Source organism: Monomorium pharaonis, chromosome 7 (assembly GCF_013373865.1).
Source record: "Monomorium pharaonis isolate MP-MQ-018 chromosome 7, ASM1337386v2, whole genome shotgun sequence".
NCBI classification, from domain to species: Eukaryota; Metazoa; Arthropoda; class Insecta; order Hymenoptera; family Formicidae; genus Monomorium; species Monomorium pharaonis.
Window position 1 is genome coordinate 11,306,140 of NC_050473.1, and position 19,225 is coordinate 11,325,364.

Sequence of the window (19,225 nt, forward strand, 5' to 3'; positions counted from 1 at the left end):
ATGTGAGTGCACTTTCTAAATTTTATCTTCATACTAATTATATGATTATTGGAAATAAAAAGCGAATTAATTTGTCTCGCGTTATCTTTTTTTGCACCCCCGCGCGAAACTAACAAGTCTAATTTATTGGCGTGGGTTTCCATGTTCCAGCATATGCTTCTACGCTACCAAGTCGCGACAATCCATTAACATTGCACGCCGCGCAATTTGTATTCGCCTAACTGCCGGGCTAAGCGACGAGGAGCGCGGGATGTTCTTCAAGTGGATATTCCAGGCGCGCAGGATGGAAGACGCGCGAGGGTTCGATCAGGGTCAGGAGCCAAGGTAAACACATTAAGGATACAACATCCTGCAGGAAACACATCCTCCGCCGATAGGGGGAGAGGGGGGGCGGAAGAACTCTCCGCCTGCGTCGTCGCATGGCTGACTACAACGGAAATTCGAACGTCTCGCGAATCGCCGGAGATGGAAAAAGTCGCGTTGGGTCCGGTATCCCCTGGAAACTAATCTCCTGCCTCGCTCGGATCTTGTTTCCCCCGATCGCCGTTTCCACTCGTTTACCCCTTCGTCAGTAACGAACGCGCGCGCGCGCGTTCCTATCCATCGTGTCCCGCATGAGTGTTTCGGATACTCGGCTCTCACCCCTCGTTTAACTTTGCCGATTTTATCGCGTTTAGATATGTGATTTTTTTTGAATGCGTGTTATTTCGCGTGACATTTCGCCAAAAGATTGATCGTCGTAACATAATACTAATTTGTAATGTCACTCTATTTGTTGTAATACGATACTAATGCAATGCTCCCCCCCCCCCTAGCTTTTGACTTACGCAATACATTCGAGTCAACGTGGGAAATATTTATTCAGATAGAAAAAGTACCTTCCTTATCGCGACCCCTGACAAATGCGTCCGAGGTCTGTCGTATAAGAATTAGTCCTGCGCTATCGTATCTATGGTTTTTCACGCGGAACTGGCGGACCGCAAATTGTTGCAAGTCTAATGATTGAAGGAGCGTTGTTGTCGCGAGGGACATCGAACCGAGCGCGCAATGCGGCACCTCGGCACACCACCAGCCTTGAACAGTTTCCACGATTCATTTTATCTGAGTCATTTATCGCACAGGATCCGCGATCCGCCGCCGCCTTGCGAGCGTGTGCGTTGGCGCCGGATGGAATTCCGTAGGAGTCATTTATTGTTCCCGGGGCGCGTAGAGTGCGCGGCGTCACGTCGACTAGTCGAATTTGCAATAAAGAAGATAGATGCGATGGAAGGAATATCGCCAGAAGCTAATCTTTTACTCTTCCACTTCGCTCGGTCTTCCTCCCTCATTCGTTATTCATTAGAGTCCACCTTGTTTCACCGACAAAGCGATACGATACGAGCTACAATTCGCTGCGAGAGACTCGACGACGTACGAGGGACTGGAAGCATAAGCGACATGAATTTACTTTCGTTGTCCCCTTTCTACGATTAAAAAAAAATAATACAACAAATTATACCTTCCTTCTCACAAAAAATTATGTTCCATAACGTTTCGTCGGATTTTTATTAATAATCCCATTTATGTGACTCGTATGTTACGCTTTTTCCCTACGTATTGTTTTGCCCTTTTTCTTATAAGCAAAACTTAATATGATTTCAAGCGAAAGGAGCACCGGCCACTGTTTTATTTAGGTTCAAAGTGACCAATTTTTTGGGTGTCTATTTGCACACTTTGTGCCGAACCGAGTGAAAGAGGATGCCATGGAGAAGCGAGAAGCGGGGGTCGTTAGAGCAAGCTGGCGTCACTTTTCGCAAATTATCTCGACGAAAGTCGCAAACCAGCTTCCGCCTCTCTCTTTCTGCTCGCGAGTTTTCTCTGAAAATTATCTACATTCGTTCAACGGTGCAGTCTCATCTCTGGAAAACCTCTCCCCATTCTGTTGCCGGCTTCCTCTTCGCTCGGTTCGTTTCTAGTTTTCGATGTCTTGTCCGAGGTTTCGTCGGATAGTTGGCGTAAAAGAGCCGAGGGGCGAATGCCACGGAAAATCAACGGCGGAGCACCAGAGAGGAGCGGAGGGAAGAGGGCAAAAAGGAGCAACGAAAGGAGAAACGAAAGGAAAACGGAGAGCGGGAAAAACAAGGAGTAACGGAAGAAAGACAAAGCGGAAGGAGCAAAAAGAAGCTGGACGAGTCTTTCGGGACGGTTGTTCCTCGAAGTTGGTCGCGAAAGAGCCGTCGCGTCCTCCTCTAGTCTAGTTGAGGGGAATGTTTGTCTTTAATTAAAATCAGTCGCAACTCGCCTGTTCCACGAAAATTCGCCATTGCTTTTCCCCTATCGCCACGCTCGGTTTGTCTCCCTCCTCCCTCCCATGTCGGTCGCTCTCGTCGCTTTGTCGGGCAGAATTCTTAATATTCAATTATACCTCTCCCCCCTCCCCCGTGCTTTTAATTAGTCGCGCATGGCCCCTCAGGGGCGCGATTGTCGGCGAGTTGTAATCGTTCGAGCCAATAAATTTGTTGTTTCAGGTAGATTGAAACATTTATTAAATATTGATCCGGCGTCATGAGAACGAAGTGAATATTACACGATCCGCTCCCCTCCTCCCCCCCGCCGCCCTTTCCCGTTACTCAATTACTGAATTTCGTTAATTTCGAAACGGCGACATTAGCGATGGCTAACGAATCGGCGCGCGCGTTTAATGTCAATGTTTCGTAGAGCACGTAAGCAATATTTGGATTTCGCTTCAAGCTTAGGAAGCTCGCACGTGAATAAGCCATTCCTGTGCGATTGCTGACAACCTGACGCAAATTTAACTTCGTTCCTCGCAAATTTGTTGGGCAACGAGAGCTCGGTCCTTTCTATCTTTCCTCTCCCACCGTGTCTTACTCTATTCATTTTACGAGTGTAGATCTGTTTGCGCAGCCGCGTTAATTCACGTTACGTACGTTGGGTAGCTATCTGTTTTCGCGCTAATTTACGTTACATGAGCTGTTTAAAATGGAGAAAACAGCATTTGTCAAGAAAAAAAAGTCGATTAAAAAAAATTCTACTGTTTTATACCAAAACGTGCGAGGGCACGTTTCTAAGACCAGTGACGTTAGAAAAAAAATTACTTAGTAATCATCGAAGTCCTCTGTTTAATCTAATATTATCTTACATATTCGATTGCGTCCGATCACTTTGGGTTAAACAGTTTTTTTGTTATAATTCTATCGTTTTGTGCATTTATATATATTTTTAATAGCTTTTTTCGATTAAAACAAATTTTTATTTTTTGCTCCAAGAACGCATGAAATATTTAACTGCATTTTTTAATAATAAACTCGACGAAATTCGCCTCACGTGTCATTTTTTTAACAATTTATCCTGCGTCTGTGATAAAACCTTCCTATTTCCTCGGCGACGATAAATAGTTGAAGCTATAAACAAACGGAAGGTGGCTGCTGCCGTGAAAAACTGTGCTCGCGAGAGAAGCGACAGTGGCAACCGAGGGATGAATGCGAAAAAGGGGCCACCGCGATGCAAGCTTTCATTACATCGAGAGACTACTGCAGCTGTACGGAAAAAAAGAGCCATTTTATTCACCTCTTTGTTGCGGAAGTATTTTAGCGCTAAACCAAGTTGGACGCTATTCACGAATTATTCGCTACACGGATTTCTCTTGAAAAAAAAAAAAAGCGCATTCAATATAAACTGCACGATTGCAGTGGCGTTCGTGCATCGATTGTCATTGTTTGACAGTACGTGATATATCCCTGATAAAAGCCTGAAGCAGACTCGACACATTGTTGAATGCAATCTACATTTAATTGATCCAGGTAGACAACAGATTTTGCTGATCGAACAATGAAGAATATTGATTTTAGCAATTAAAACCGACTCTGATACTGTAATCTATCGATATAACTTCAAGAAAACATATAACAGTATCCTTCGTTTCAGCTACAGTTGAAAATCGCAATAGAGATACGAATTTTTTTTTTTCAAGGCGAGATATTTGAAAAAAGAAATCTCGAGAAAATAACGCAATTGTCTCTCGCTTTATTAACTATCGAAAAAGTACGATTGGGTCTAATGTGCTTTAATCCGACGAAATGAAACACACGTCGCGACACTTACGGCTAAATCGATGTCGATATCGATAATGTGTCCGTACTGAAATCCGTGACGATTCATTAGGACGATCAGTGTAACGAGACGGACAATGATCCAAGAAGCAAAGAAATAATGGCGCATTTGTTCAAATAAAGCGAACGCGCGAAGCGTAATTAGCGACAATTATCGCGAGGAGTAACATCGATGAGATACAAACGCGCCGACAGTTCGTTAATGAAGGTAATACCAGCGATACATCAATTTAATCGAACATACGTTAAGTGTTCCATTAAATTTTACAAACACGTAGTACATTTGATGCTATAGTAAACTCGATTTAATTGAGCCAAATTAGGATAGGGTAATACAACGGGGAAATTGTAAAATCTATGTCATTTTTAGTAATTAGTTCTGAAAAGCTCGACATTTTCATATCGATTTAAGTATATTAAATATTTATTTTAATTTCATCCACTTTTATATCAATTTCTCTTTCTCAATAATTCAGATAAGTTACGCTGCCTTACGGTCTCGAAAATGAATGACCCAAACTTTCCATAATCAATTTAGCGACTATAGTACGATATCTTAAAGGGCGTATATCCTTCACTTCGTGTCTCATCAGTCACTGCAACTATCTGATAACACGCCGATTAATTAATGCATTCCTCTAAGTAGCGAGCAAATTAATAAACTAGATTACTAATGCTATCCTGGCGTTATTGCGAAAGCAGTCAATCTCTCTAACTCGCCTACCATCAGGCGTTTTATCAGCGATCGTTAATCGCCCTCGAGTGACGGTACTTCCTCCCCGTGCTTTCCTTTCACGCCCCTTCCCAGCCCCTGTTGTCCCCTTCTCCTATCTGCCTTAGATGACGCTCCTCGGAATGCACATTCATTGCGGGATTTAACAGGACTGAAATTTGATTACTTTCCCTACGACATTCTACTTTACAATCGGCTAGCCATCTCCGCGAGTTTGCATAATTTGCAGAAAGGCATGCATATAGAATGCCCCAATTGTAAGTTCCCCGAATCTGTTTTTGTGTACGAATTCTTTAAAAAAATCAAAATTAATTTTCCTCAATATAAAAATAAAATAGTGTCTTTTCGTTAATAAAACCAAACGTACAAATGCAATGATTCTAAAAAATTTCCGATGCACATCTTCGTAAAGTAACATTGTACTTTTTCGACTAAAATAATAATAAATGATAATAAACATTTCCATAGCTGTTTGTGGATTAAAATAAAAGTTGAAAGATATTTCAATATTTTTTTAAAAAAAAAGCTCGATTCTAAATCTGTCAGAGAATATTTTCTAAAGAAAATAAGAAAGGTGAACCTGAAACTGAAGAATTAGCTTGCAAGAAATGGCTCTCAGCTAGGTTGCGAAGGCTATGAGAAAGCAGAAAAAATTTTCGATTCTTTCTCGACCCATTCTTTATTTCTCCTTTCTCGTGAAAAATAAAGGCAGCAGCCTGAAGAGAAACACAGGAGTAAAAACGAGGCAGCCGCGGTGCATATGTATAAAGCTTCCGCAGAAGTGGTTTTGTTCATAGAATTGGTCGATCGCTACCGCAGCTTCTCAATTAACCATCGCTGATTAAGAACTTCGCCCGACTGTTCGTGCACGAGCGATAATTAGGCGCGCTCAGCTATCCGGAATTTTTAATTGGGGGAACATCCGACGGAAAAATTTTTGCTCTTCTCCGGTGACTGGCCGAGAGCAAGCTATAGAAAAAGAAAAACGGAAGTTTCGACGCTGCCAGAGAATGCTAATTAAATCGTCGAATGGAACGTTCTCGCAATCGTATGAAAAAGTTTGCGTCGTCTCGTTGGCGATATTAATTTCGCGAATGAATTTCATTGTTTGAAACACAGATCGAGACGCTGTAGAATCGCAATCATCGTGAGAATTGTCGCAAAGGCTCTATCGCGAACAGTTTGTCTAATTGAAAAAAAATAATTCTGTCGAATCAATAAAACAATTTATATCCGAGTCATTGCACTAATCGCTGAATCAAAATAATTGATTTAAGAAAAATATTTAAAAAATAAAATTTTAAAATAATAAATTGCAAAGTAATATTTTTCACACAAATATAATCCTTTCATATAGATTTAAAGAATTATTTTTAAAAGTATAATTATATTAAGTTATTCTTCTTTACTGATTGAATTCAATTTCTTATTTGTTCATTGACTGATGCAATGACTCTATATACAATTATTAAATTTTTATGTTATTTGTATATTTTAATAATCACTGTCAATTCTAAAGCATTTATTATTGAGAATAATAACCAAAAGCAATAACCAAGTTACATAGATTTATTTGTAGAACTTGTCTCTTTATCTTTATTTATATACATCAATTAAATTTACTGTCTATTACGTCAAAACGAGTTTGGCTGTAATTATATATCTAACATGAACAACGTATGGCACCGTGTGCCAAGTTGTCGATTGTTCGCGTTATGAAGTTTCAATCCACCACCATGTCGAATCGAAAATCGATTTTGATAATGTCCCCAATGCATTGACCTGACTCCTCGAAATGGCGTTCTCTCACTTTGTTAATAACGATAAATGCCTTCTCGAACTGCGGAATTAACCAGGTAGTTTCGAATGAGGTATATTATACGCGAGAGAGCCATTGCCATATTTATTCGTTTAGAAATATATATATATATATATACACACATATATATAAAAGAAAATATATTAATATATATTTTTTAATTCACATAAATACACTCTATTTGTGTACTCGATATTTTTTTAATCTCTCATATTTATATGATACTTGAAAGAGAGATATTAAATTAGTAACTTTTTAAAATTATAAACATTTATTATATCTGAAACAAAGTATAATTTAAAAGTAAAAAACTAACTTGTTATATTATTCTGTACTGCAACTTTAATGATACAAGTTTCTTTATAGTTTTAATTTTGTTCAATTTCTCTCTCTCTCTCTCCTCTCTCTCTCTCTCTCTCTCTCTCTCTCTCTCCTCTCTCTCTCTCTCTCTCTCTCTCTCTCTCTCTCTCTCTCTTTCTCTCTCTCATTCATATAGATGTGTATACAATTTTTTAGGCAGATTTGTATGATATTTTTCATAAATGTTATTCTGTCCAAAACCAAAATTTCTAAATTTATTCATACAAGAAATAAAGTTATTTTTCATACTTTATCGATTCGAATGTTGTCATTCCATACTTTCCATTCTTGATATCTCTTGGTGTCTGGCGACTAATTGTCAATTAGGATAATTGATCACGATGGGAATGCTACGCTCATTAGAATGTGAATGCGTAGCAACATTGTGGGTTCCAATCACACGCTGAATATTCATTCGGCGTGCAATCGATATTAATTCTTCTAGTATCTGTGGTTTTTTATTAACGTACGCATTATGATTTGCAGAATAAACGAATGATGTGTACATAAATATGCAATAAACTGAAATAAATAAATAATACTCATATATAATGTAAAATTCGAACTGCGATTCGAGTTTTATCGAAGAGCCGACTTTTCCGTGACTTGCGTTTGTTATTTTCGTTTTATTTCATTCTTTAATTTTTTTAATGTTGCCCTATACGAGTACCTTGCGTATACATATACATACGAAAGGTAAAGAGAATATACAACGAAGATTTACTTTTGCATATTTAATGCTCGTTTAAATCATACCTCAATAAAACATCGAAAACCGGCCGATATCGTTTGATTTACAAGTGGAGCGAACGATACGATATTATCTACGCGGAGACCGAGAGGGACACGCGAAAGGAATAAAACGCAGAGGGGATCGGACATCGCGACGAGGACGGCGAGGGATGGGGCGACAGAAGGGGTGGGGGGTGTAAAAAATGTTCGGGAATCACGAGCAATTTCCATTGGTTGCGGCGGAACGGCGGCTATCGCACCTGCAGCAAGATTTCATGCGGTGATAGGTTTCGACAGGTACCACAGGTACACGCAATATGTACGCGGCCGCAGAAATACGCGCGGGTGGCAGACGGCCGTCCCGACGGTTTTCTGCGCATTTTCATGTGCGCTTCCACGGAAAGGCTCTCTCTCCCATAGCACCCTGTGCCTTTCCTTCTCACCGCTCTCGCTTCGATTTCTCTTCTTCCCTCCCCTTCCGCTCTCTCTCTCTCTCTCTCTTTCTCTTTTTGTCTAACGAGTTCATAATATTACGAGCAGCGAATTCAATTCGCGTCGCAACAATTTTGCGGAATCAAATGGTGAATTCGTTTCGAGAAAAAGAGACGACTTGGAAAACGCGACGCTACACGCGGTACAACACATCCCGACGATTTGCAAATTTGTTCCTGTCGAAATGCTCGTGTACCACGTCATCCGATTAAATGAAGGAATTAAATGACGCTAAATTTATGGTATGGGCTACGTGACAGCGATATACAGCGTCACGCTTTTTGTTACATTATCGATTCCATCAATCGACGTGTATACGTCCGATTTGTACGTATAACGATGTCAACGCTTAACATCATAGAGCGACATGCACGTGTGCATGCGTGTGTGCATATAGAGCGTAAAAGCGTGTTCTTTATTTTTCAAATTGAATCTTTGTTTTAGGTGCACATTCATCGTGTTACGTGCGCCGGTACCGCGATAGAAATATTTAAAAATACTCTAACGCGCTTTGAAAAAGTAAATACAATATATATACATACACACACACGCGCGCGCGCGATATATAATATATGTATATTATATACAGTATCGTACACTAAACAAGTAGATTATAGTACATCACGTAGAAGAAAATAAAAATATTTGAATGCATTCCGATACACGAGTTTATAGAGCGCCGACAAAGTTAGGAGATCAAAGTGTTCAAAAACGATGGACTATAATTAAATAGTAGGACGTATCAAAAAAGCGCGATGCATATATATATATATATTTTTTTTTTCTTTTTTATCAGATGCGTTTTTACCGGCCTGAAATAACATTTCACCGGTCGCGTTACGTGCGCAAGGCTCGAATACACATAACGAGTTTAATGTTGCCAATTAATACGAACGGATTTGACCCTAGCTGCACGTACAAATATGTTTAACCATGTATGCGCGGATATCGACGTACGAGCGAAGCGGTGCACTAATGTGCAAGTGCCAGGGCGAATACATGTGTAGCCAACACCTCTACCTATACTATTTGCGCTGTCCCTACGAATATCCTATGAGACCACTTCGTACGTGATGCATGCACGGTGCATTTGACACGTACCCATACGTCACGTACGGTACGATGAGTTCTCGAATCAATAGAAGTCTTTCAAGCACCCGATAAAAAAAAGGAAGATTAATAGTTGCGCCGCACAGTTCCATGGACGCAGGAAACAGAAATATGACAAGTAAAAAAGCACACAATCGTTTACCTAGTGCTGGAAAAAAAAAATTAAAGTACGACAAGATAAATTATGCATTTCCCATATAGAGCCAGATTTATCTTCCCACCGTTTAAGTATATCCCAAAAATAATATAACTTTACAGTAAAATTACAGAGTCCTACGAAATTAATTAAAATCTACGATCCGTCGTCTGTTTGAATATGTTTAAACTTGGAATTGACACGATTCAAGATCGTATTATTCATCGGGTTCATTAACTTATCTTAGAAAAATCAATATGCAAGATGTATCATAAAATGACTTCGAGGGCACGGAGATCTACCTCGACCCCCCTGCCCAATATTCATCACTATGAATCCGGGCTATGCCGCAGAACCGAGCTGCCGGACAACCTCAAGGCCCTCTTCCGCCCGTGGCGATGATGGTACCGATTACGCTCTAATCGCGGAGAACACCCTGTACTCATACGGCTTCTACAACGGCCAGACCGTTGGCCGTGAAGATTGTCACCGCTTACAAACTCTGTTCGGAGCAGCTCAGCAGTCAGCATCATTATGATTACGGCATGAGAGCCGTTAAGTCCGTGCTGATCGCCGCCGGTACCTGAAGCTTCGCTACCCAGCGAGTCCGAGGACATCTTGATGCTGAGGAGCATTCTGGACGTTAATCTGCCGAAGTTCCTGGTCCACGACTTACCGCTCTTCGAAGGTAGGCTTCTTTTTTTTTCTTTCCTTCATTTGGAGACGACAGTGGAAAAATAACTTGATCAATTGCATTGTTATAAATAAAAACCGTCACAAATTTGGTAGAAATTGCAGTTATTTGGAATGCTTTGATGCTGATGTTGATACCCAGTGGATTTTTAAAAAATAGGTATAGCTTCGGATCTATTCCCGGCGTCGTGCTGCCGACGCCGGATTACACACGCACATCAACGAGTGCACGCGGGACGCGTGCGCCGCGGCAAACCTGCAGTGCACGGACCACTTCCTGGAGAAGATCCATCAAATCTACGAGATGATGATCGTACGCCACGGCTTTATGATCGTCGGACTGCCGTTCGGCGGTAAGACCTCGGCCTACAGAATGCTGGCGGACTGTCTGGGTCGCCTGGAGGACCGGGGCTTGATGGACGAGCATCGCGTGGAGATCACCGTCATCAATCCCAAGGCCATCACAATGGGCCAATTGTACGGCCAGTTTGATCCGGCGTCGCACGAGTGGAGCGACGGGGTCCTGGCGGTGGCCTACCGTGCCTTCGCCACTTCCGTCAATCTGAACAGGAAGTGGTTGGTCTTCGACGGCCCGGTGGATGCGCTCTGGATCGAGAACATGAACACGGTGCTGGACGACAACAAGAAGCTCTGCCTCACTTCCGGGGAAATCATTCAGCTCGCGCCTACGACGAATTTGATCTTTGAGCCCATGGATTTGGAGGTGATTTGTTTAATACTTTATACAATTAATTTTTTTATTAATGTATGAAAAAAGTGCTTCAAAAATCATAAAGCCGAATTTTGTTGATTGAAATTTTTGCAACAACGGGAAAGTACTTTCCGCATTGATATCCTGAATTTACATAAGTGTAGAATATTATATCTGGGAAAGAAGTAGACATTTTTAAAATTTTACTTTAAACTTAAAGCTTAAATGAAAAAATAGATATTTAGAATTTTATTTAAAAGATATTCAAGATCTAATGAATTTATAATTAAGCTTTAAAACTTAGCTAGAACTTAGGAAGTAGAATCTACAAATCGCAAATTAAAAAATATAAGGATTTGAAATTTACGATAGACTTAACAAGTTACAGGATCTTAGCGAATTGAAAAACAGAATATTTTTCAATATCATACATCTGCATAATAAATTACATTTAAAAAATAAAAAAACTGGAATATAATATAAACTTGAAACGTTATTTACTGTCAATTAATATTTCTGAAATTTTTGCACTGTATTTTACATCGAATTTTTCTAATTGTGCGGAGACTGTGACACCTGTCAGTGACAATCGGGAAATAAACGCGTGATCAAACACTTAAGCCTTTCAAACACTAAGATCCAGCGTTAAAAATCATGTCGTGTGCCGAAGGCTTTAATTAGAATACCCTTCTTATCAGGTTGCGTCGCCCGCCACGGTGTCGCGATGCGGTATGATCTACATGGAGCCGGTGAGTCTGGCTGGACGCCACTTTTGATCTCGTGGCTGAATACATTACCGCCCAGTTTCACAGAGGATATTAAGGTCCATTTGAAGGACATGTACCTGCGCTTTTGTCCGCCTCTGCTGCATCTGATTCGCCGTTGCGGCGTAAAGGTCATTAAAACTGCTCTCTCGTCCTCCTTTTCCTCCTCTTCCTCCGCGAAATTCAAAACATTCAGGGTCGGTGTTCCAACTTCTTGATAAACTGGCCTACCAGGTAAGCATGTGTCTATCTTCATTTCTTTTCTTAAATAAATAAAGACAAACATATATTTACCTGATAGGTAAGTTTACCAAGAAGTTGGAACAACCGACCCTCAGAATCTTCTCCTCATTACGCGATTCTCGTTTTCTGAATTTACGCTGGACAATATCTATTGTTGGGGAAAGAATAAAGAAATAAATTTCGTATTGCACATCTCGGGGAAACTTTTCTCGTTTCCGTCGGAAATTACCGAGTTCTCACGGTCTCTCTCTCTCTCCGTCCCGCAGGAAATGATAACGATGCCGGATGCCAATCTAACGCGCTCGGTTATGTACCTGTACGACTGCTTCCTGGACGATTTTCGTGACGTTAAGTACGTGAGTGCACTCTCCGACTTAGACATGATAGCTCAAGTGGAAGTAAGTCTGAATTATGTTACATAAGTTGTGAAACCATTAGGTACTCTTTCGACTATAATTCTATTTAATTTTCAATTAACAAAAGAAATTTTCTGATTTAAAACGCATTTCTTATAATAGAAATAAATGTTTGTTATTTTTATTTAAAAAAAATTAAGAACTGACAGAATAAATTTCCATTAAAAATGCATTTTTCGGAAAAATGCTACTTATTTATTTATTTGATCCAGTGTTAATAATTTAAACACAAAAAGAATAACAGATTATTAATCCTAATTCAATTCCAATTATAAACCCCTTTTGTTAGAAAATGAATTATAGAATTAATTAAATTGTAATTAGTTTTGTTAAACGAATTGGCTGATTCACTGATTTTATGTTTGTTAAGTCTAAATTGTGTCCATCAATACTTCAATCATTTTCATTAAACCACATAGCCATTTCAATAAAGAAACATTTGAGAGAGACATTTTTTAATGCATAGGGCTGCTTCTTTTTCTCGTGCATCTGGGCAATGGGCGTCACGCTGATGGTCAACTACCGCGAGTGGTTCAACGTACTCTTCAGGGCGTTGGCGGAACGCGAATTTCCGCAGGAAGTGCGTCGACGCTTCGGCATATCGCCGGAAATCGGCGATCCAAAAAAGCCGTACATAGTCCCTTTACCAACTACCGGTTCGGTCTTTGACTACAAATACATCAAGGAGGGCAAAGGCAGATGGAAACCCTGGCTGGAGGATCTGAAAGACGTTCCACCGATCCCCAGGGACATGCCGGTAAACCAGATCATCGTCTCCACGGTAGAGACCGTTCGATACTTCCATCTCTTCTGGTATCTCGTCCGCCATCACAAGCCGGTCCTTCTGGTCGGACCGACGGGCACCGGAAGTCCGTTTACATCATGGAGTTCTTGCTAAAGAAGAATAATCCTGAGATCTTTAAACCGCTTTTTGTGATATTTTCGGCACAGACCACTGCCAATCAGACGCAGGATATCATTATGAGCAAGCTGGACCGAAGAAGGAAAGGTCCGTTGATTTATTAATTGGAGTTATCAGTTAGATTGCATTGCTATTGAAATTATGTAAAAGCAAAGGGAAAATTGTAATTAGAAGTTATTAATTAAAATTTTATTGGTCTTAATATTTTTATTATTATTAGAAGAAAAAATTATTAAAAGACATGCAACAAAATTTCATTTGATTACATGTAAGATAAAATTACCGTGCAAAAGTTTAACTTACGTTACATGCTCTAACAAAATTAAAAGATCTAATTTCTTTTAAAAATTTTTATAACATTGCGGAAGATGGTCATAGATTGTTCATTTTCATAGTCAGAGATAGTCATTTTCTAAAAAGCATTTTATAGCATCAGATTAAAATCTCGTTAAGTTTTCTTTTAGCAAAGAAAAAAGAAAGTTGTTTTCAACTTTGCTCAAGGGTATCTTAAAGAAGAGACTTAAGCTTTCAGAAGCTCTCGAGCGAAGTTGAATTTTTTTTTTTACTTTTCTCTGTACGATCTTGAAGTTGAAGTTTCTTCGTCGAGTTTACACGATCGACTTAGAAATCCGGTCGCTTGAAGCATCGCTAAAAAAATGATGAATTTCGGGATAAGGCTTTAGGCAAAATACCGTTTTGAAAATGGCTTTATAATTATTGTTATTAAGTTACAATTTCAATTTTGTCACTTTTCCATCGATTCGAAATATTTTCAGTTTTGTTTCTTTTGCTTTAAAAAAATTTGTTTTTAATGATTTTATGTAAAAAACCTATAACTGTATGAATAATAACTTTTTATTCTTTTCTAAAAAGAATAACAAACCATGTTTTTATTAGTATTAACAAAATATAACACATAGTTTTCGAGAAATAACAAGTGTCGCTTTAAATAATTTGTGCGCTGGTATTGAAGACTTTTTCCTTTACTAAAATAAATAATAATTACTTTTGATACAAAGGTCTGTATGGTGCGCCGCCCGGTCAGCACTTGTGATCTTCGTGGACGACGTGTCGATGCCGCAGAAAGAGGAATACGGCGCGCAGCCCCCCATCGAGCTTCTGCGCCAATGGCTCGACCACTGGACCTGGTACGACCGGAAGGAGATGATGCCGTTCAAGCTCATAGACGTTCAGTTGATGTGCGCGATGAGTCCGCCCGCGGGCGGGCGTGACGTCACGCCGAGGTTCAAGCGGCACTTCGTCACCCTGGCGATCTCCGAGTTCGACGACGACGTCCTGGTCACTATATTCGGCAGGATCACCGCCTGGCACTTCGCTACCCGCGGCTTCCCGGACTACTTCGAGCCATGCATCGATCAGGTGGTCCACGCCACTCTGGACGTGTACAAAGAGACCAGGCAGAACCTGCTGCCGACCCCCGCGAAGTCGCATTATCTGTTCAATCTGCGTGACTTCTCCCGGGTTATTCAGGGCGTGCTGCTCTCCACTCCCGAGGCTATCGGTGATCTGGTACGGAGCGGTATCGATTAAATTATTAATTAACTTTTTGTCTACCAACTTGGTCTTTTTTTTTCGAAATAAAAGGTAAACGGAATCCGGTTTCGATTTAACATTTGAGTTGAAAAACTATTTGCTTGTGTAAAGATGTTGAAAAGTAGTCCTGAATTCTTAGAACAGTTAAAAAAATTTGTACCGAACAAAAAAAGAACCTAGACTGCTGATGAATAAAGTTCTGAAACCCATAAAACTTCAACTTATTTATTTTTTTCAAAATTATAAATGTAAGAAAATGGAAATTGAAAATGCAAAGTGAAGTTAATTTCTTAATTAATTTTTTTATTGCACTACTTTTATTTGTCAAGGAATTAAATAATTTGCATTTAATACATTTTTTAAGATAAGCATGAAGCGTTTGTGGGTCCACGAGGTGCTCCGAGTCTACGGGGACCGATTGGTCGACGAAGCCGACAGCAGGTGGCTCGTGGAACAGATCCGAAAGACCATAAAGGAGCACATGGAGGACGACATGGACTACATTTTTCAAGATCTGAAAGATGAACCTGACGCAGAATTAACGGAGGTGAATCTCCGAAATCTCATCTACTGTAACTTTCATGATCCGATCGCCGAACAGAAATTGTACACGGAGGTTCAAGATTGGGACTCGCTCGCCAAAGCGGTGGAGGAGTATCTCGTAGAGTACAACGATATCTCGAAGACGCCCATGGACCTGGTACTCTTCAGGTATGTTTTCAATCAACGTCAAAAAAAGTCGCGCTTTAATTGCGCTGAATTAGCATTTTTTAAAAGTATATAAAACAAAGAAAATAAATTCTTTTAATTAAAAGAAAATTATTAATGTACTTGAAGATTTTAAGTTAATATCAAATAATGTTTTTTAAAATTAACTTCTAATTTAAGTTAATTTAATTTTAATGCAACTTTTAACAAGGGAATCTCGTGAACTCGAAAATTCTGATTTTAATCAAATGTAAAAACATTTAAAGGTAAAAACATTTTTGCTTTTTCTCGATATATTTCGTAAATTGAACGAGATATTAAAATAAAAAAATATTTTATACAAATATTTTACAGTATAAATATTTTTATTTAACTATGCTATCTATTTTTGAAAAAAAATTTTTTTTTGAAAACAATTTTTTTTTTTAAATAAATAGCATAGTTAAATAGAGGTATTTATGCTGTAAAACTTTTGTATAAAACATTTTCTGATATTTTGTTTAGTTTATGACCTACACCGAGAAAAGGCAAAAACCCTCAACTTTTAAAGAGTGGTTTCAACCCTTTAAACCGTTTATAAACGCAAACGAAAAATTTCTAAATTCATTTATTTATTTATTTACCTCTTCTACATTTATGCCAAGTTTCATTAAAATCCGAATTTTTGGGTTTACGAGGTTCTTTTGTGAGTTATTTTTTGTATAAACTTTAATTTTAATTTAGTTCAAAAAAATTATTTAATTTTAAATTCAACGAATTAATCTGGCCCGCAGGTTTGCGATAGAGCATCTCTCGAAGATCTGCCGGGTGATGATGCAGCCGCGCAGCCACGCTCTTCTGGTCGGCATGGGCGGCTCAGGCCGGCAATCCCTGACGAAGTTGGCAGCTCACATATCCGACTACGAGCTCTTCCAGGTGCAGATATCCCAGCAGTACGGCATATACGAGTGGCACGAGGACCTGAAGAACATTCTGCGGAAGAGCGCCGCGGCCGACCTGCACACGGTGTTTCTCTTCATGGACACGCAGATCAAGGAGGAAGCCTTCCTGGAGGACATCAGCAATCTCCTGAACTCCGGCGAGGTGCCCAATCTCTTCGCGGCGGACGAGAAGTCCGAGATTTGCGAAAAGATGCGGATCATCGATCGACAGAGGGACAGGTTTTATCTCACATAAAATAGAATATTAATTTATTGAAATTGGGTAATTAAATTTTCGATTAATCAGAGCGATAATATCAATAAGTCTTTCGTGAAGCAATTCACGTATTTATTAGAGCTGTATAATAAGAATCGTTTAAATAATTACCTTGCCGTTCTCTTGATAAAATGATAAAGTGGAAAATATTTTTGAATAATATGCACAAAACATACGGAACGTATAGTCTTTTAACTCCAGCTTGTGCATTTATTTTCTTGTCAATTTCTCGATTATTTGCCCTTCATGTAACATGATTTTTCAAATATTTTAAATGGATTTAGCTGGTTGATAAATGTTTGCTTATTGACTCACTTACGTAAACATTATCAATAAGTTAAATCTGTTTACTTATGTAAATTTATTGACAAGTCTATTTGTTTACTTATGTGAACTTATTGGTAAATCCTTTTGTTTGCTTATTGGTAAATGCATTAACTGAAAGGTTAAAGTTATATCGAGAGAAATGTCCACATCGTCCAAACGAATTTCTCTTGTATTTTTAAATTTGTTAATTAAGCATGATAAAACTATTGATAAAATTGATTAATAAACTCGGAAGATCAAGATTAAAGCTTAAAAAAATTAATATTTTACACATTGAGTTTTAATATGCATGAGAGTAAAAATCAAGGCATCAAAGGACCATAAAGGTAAAAAGAGTATGTCAGCCACGTGAAAAAAAATTGTACGCGACAGAACGGTCGAAGTGATTTTTCAATTTTAATTAACTCTTTCTGATCTAATGGTGCGTACTACATATATGTATCAGGTTCTTTAAAAGGTCGTATCTTTGGTAGAGGAAGGGCGCTAAAACCGACATTCCATTTATCAAGCTCTTCGTTTCAATGGATTGGAAAAGATAATTATTGTAATCAAGACCCGATATTGATCAATATTTTCAAATGCGAGGAAGAACGCCTATAATAAACAGTCTTTACATTTACGTCAAATGAACGATGCGCCCAGTGAATAATTTTATTGCCATTTAATAATTTTATCTCTTGGCTCCGCCATTCTAATTTCTTATGTTCAGACTTTATTTTTGTATTTAATGATTCGCCAAACTTTTGGAAATAGCTCGACAATATTTATCAGATCTGAAAGGATTAAATAGTCATACTAATAATTAAAACAAATAGTTAATATAATGTTTATAACTCGTGTTTAGATCCGTGCAGACGGACGGCAGTCCGGTGGCGCTCTTCAACTTCTTCGTGCAGACGGTACGCGAGCACTTGCACGTGGTGGTGACGATGTCGCCGATCGGCGACAACTTCCGCACCCGGATCCGCAAGTTCCCAGCGCTGGTCAACTGCTGCACCATCGACTGGCTGCAGCCCTGGCCGGAGGACGCCCTGCTAGCAGTCGCCACGCAATTCCTCGGCGAGATCGACATGCCGAGCGACGAACGTCACGCCTGCATCGCGATGTGCCAGTACTTCCACACGTCCACGCAGGAGCTGACGAGGGACTTCCTGAGGCAGTTGAATCGCCACAACTACGTCACGCCGACGTCCTACCTGGAGCTCATCAACACGTTCAAGGATCTGCTGGACCGGAAACGGAAGGAGGTGTTGCAGGGCAAGAAGAGGTACGAGGCTGGCCTCGGCAGGCTGGACAGCACGCGTAAAGAGGTCAGCAGAATGCAGCAGGTTTTGGTGGCTCTTCAGCCGAAGTTGCTGGTGGCTGCGAAGGACGTGGAGGGCATGTTCCTAGACGTGCAGCGGCAGAGCGAGGAAGCCAGCGAGATCGAGCAGGTCGTTAAGAAGGACGAGGAAGCTGCTATGGTGAGAACAGATTTCACAATATGTTGCAATATATCTATATTTACATCTTATTTTCTTTTATCGATATCATAATTATTTTTTATTAATAAAGTATTAATTGTTATAAAAAATTACACAACTACACAATAAGTGCAGACTCTTATAGCTCTTTGTTCTCTCCCTCCCTCTGTGTATTCTTTAATTTCTTTGCACAATTATTTTATTTGTATTTTAATTCATTTTATAATATTTATTATTTTTATTGAGATTTTCATAATTAAAAGACGAATTAGTTTCTATCTCTTTTTCAGTCTTGTCATTTTTTGAATCAGTTATTATTAAATAATTCAATTTCTAACATTACTTGCAAGATAGAGAATTTTTGATGTCTGTCAGAGATTATCAATTTTCACGTTTTCATGCAATAATTTTTCAATCCGTGCTCGAATTATTTTAAATGTTTCTAACATATTAAAATATTTTCGTAATTAGTTTGCTTGATGAAAATAATTATTTCAAATAAACTTGAAGAATTTAATGTTCTATCGTAATTTGCGTATCTGTCAGGTCGTCGCCGCGGAAGCCAAGGAGATCCGCGCTGAGTGCGACGCGGATCTCAAGGAAGTGATGCCGATACTGGAGGCGGCGAACGCCGCCCTGAACACCCTGACTCCGCAGGACATCCAAATCGTGAAATCCATGAAACGCCCGCCAGCCGGTGTTGCGACTGGTCATGGAAGCGATTTGCATACTAAA

At 39.4% G+C, this 19,225-nt stretch overlaps 1 protein-coding gene and 1 pseudogene across 1 annotated transcript in view; one reads left to right on the plus strand and one right to left on the minus strand.

Annotated features, from left to right (window-relative positions):
* Positions 1-19,225, minus strand: part of LOC105836559 (tyrosine-protein kinase RYK) — a 90,317-nt gene that overhangs the window by 52,721 nt on the left and 18,371 nt on the right. The gene's annotated exons all lie outside the window — the stretch shown is intronic.
* On the plus strand, positions 8,458-19,217 carry LOC118646536 (annotated as a pseudogene).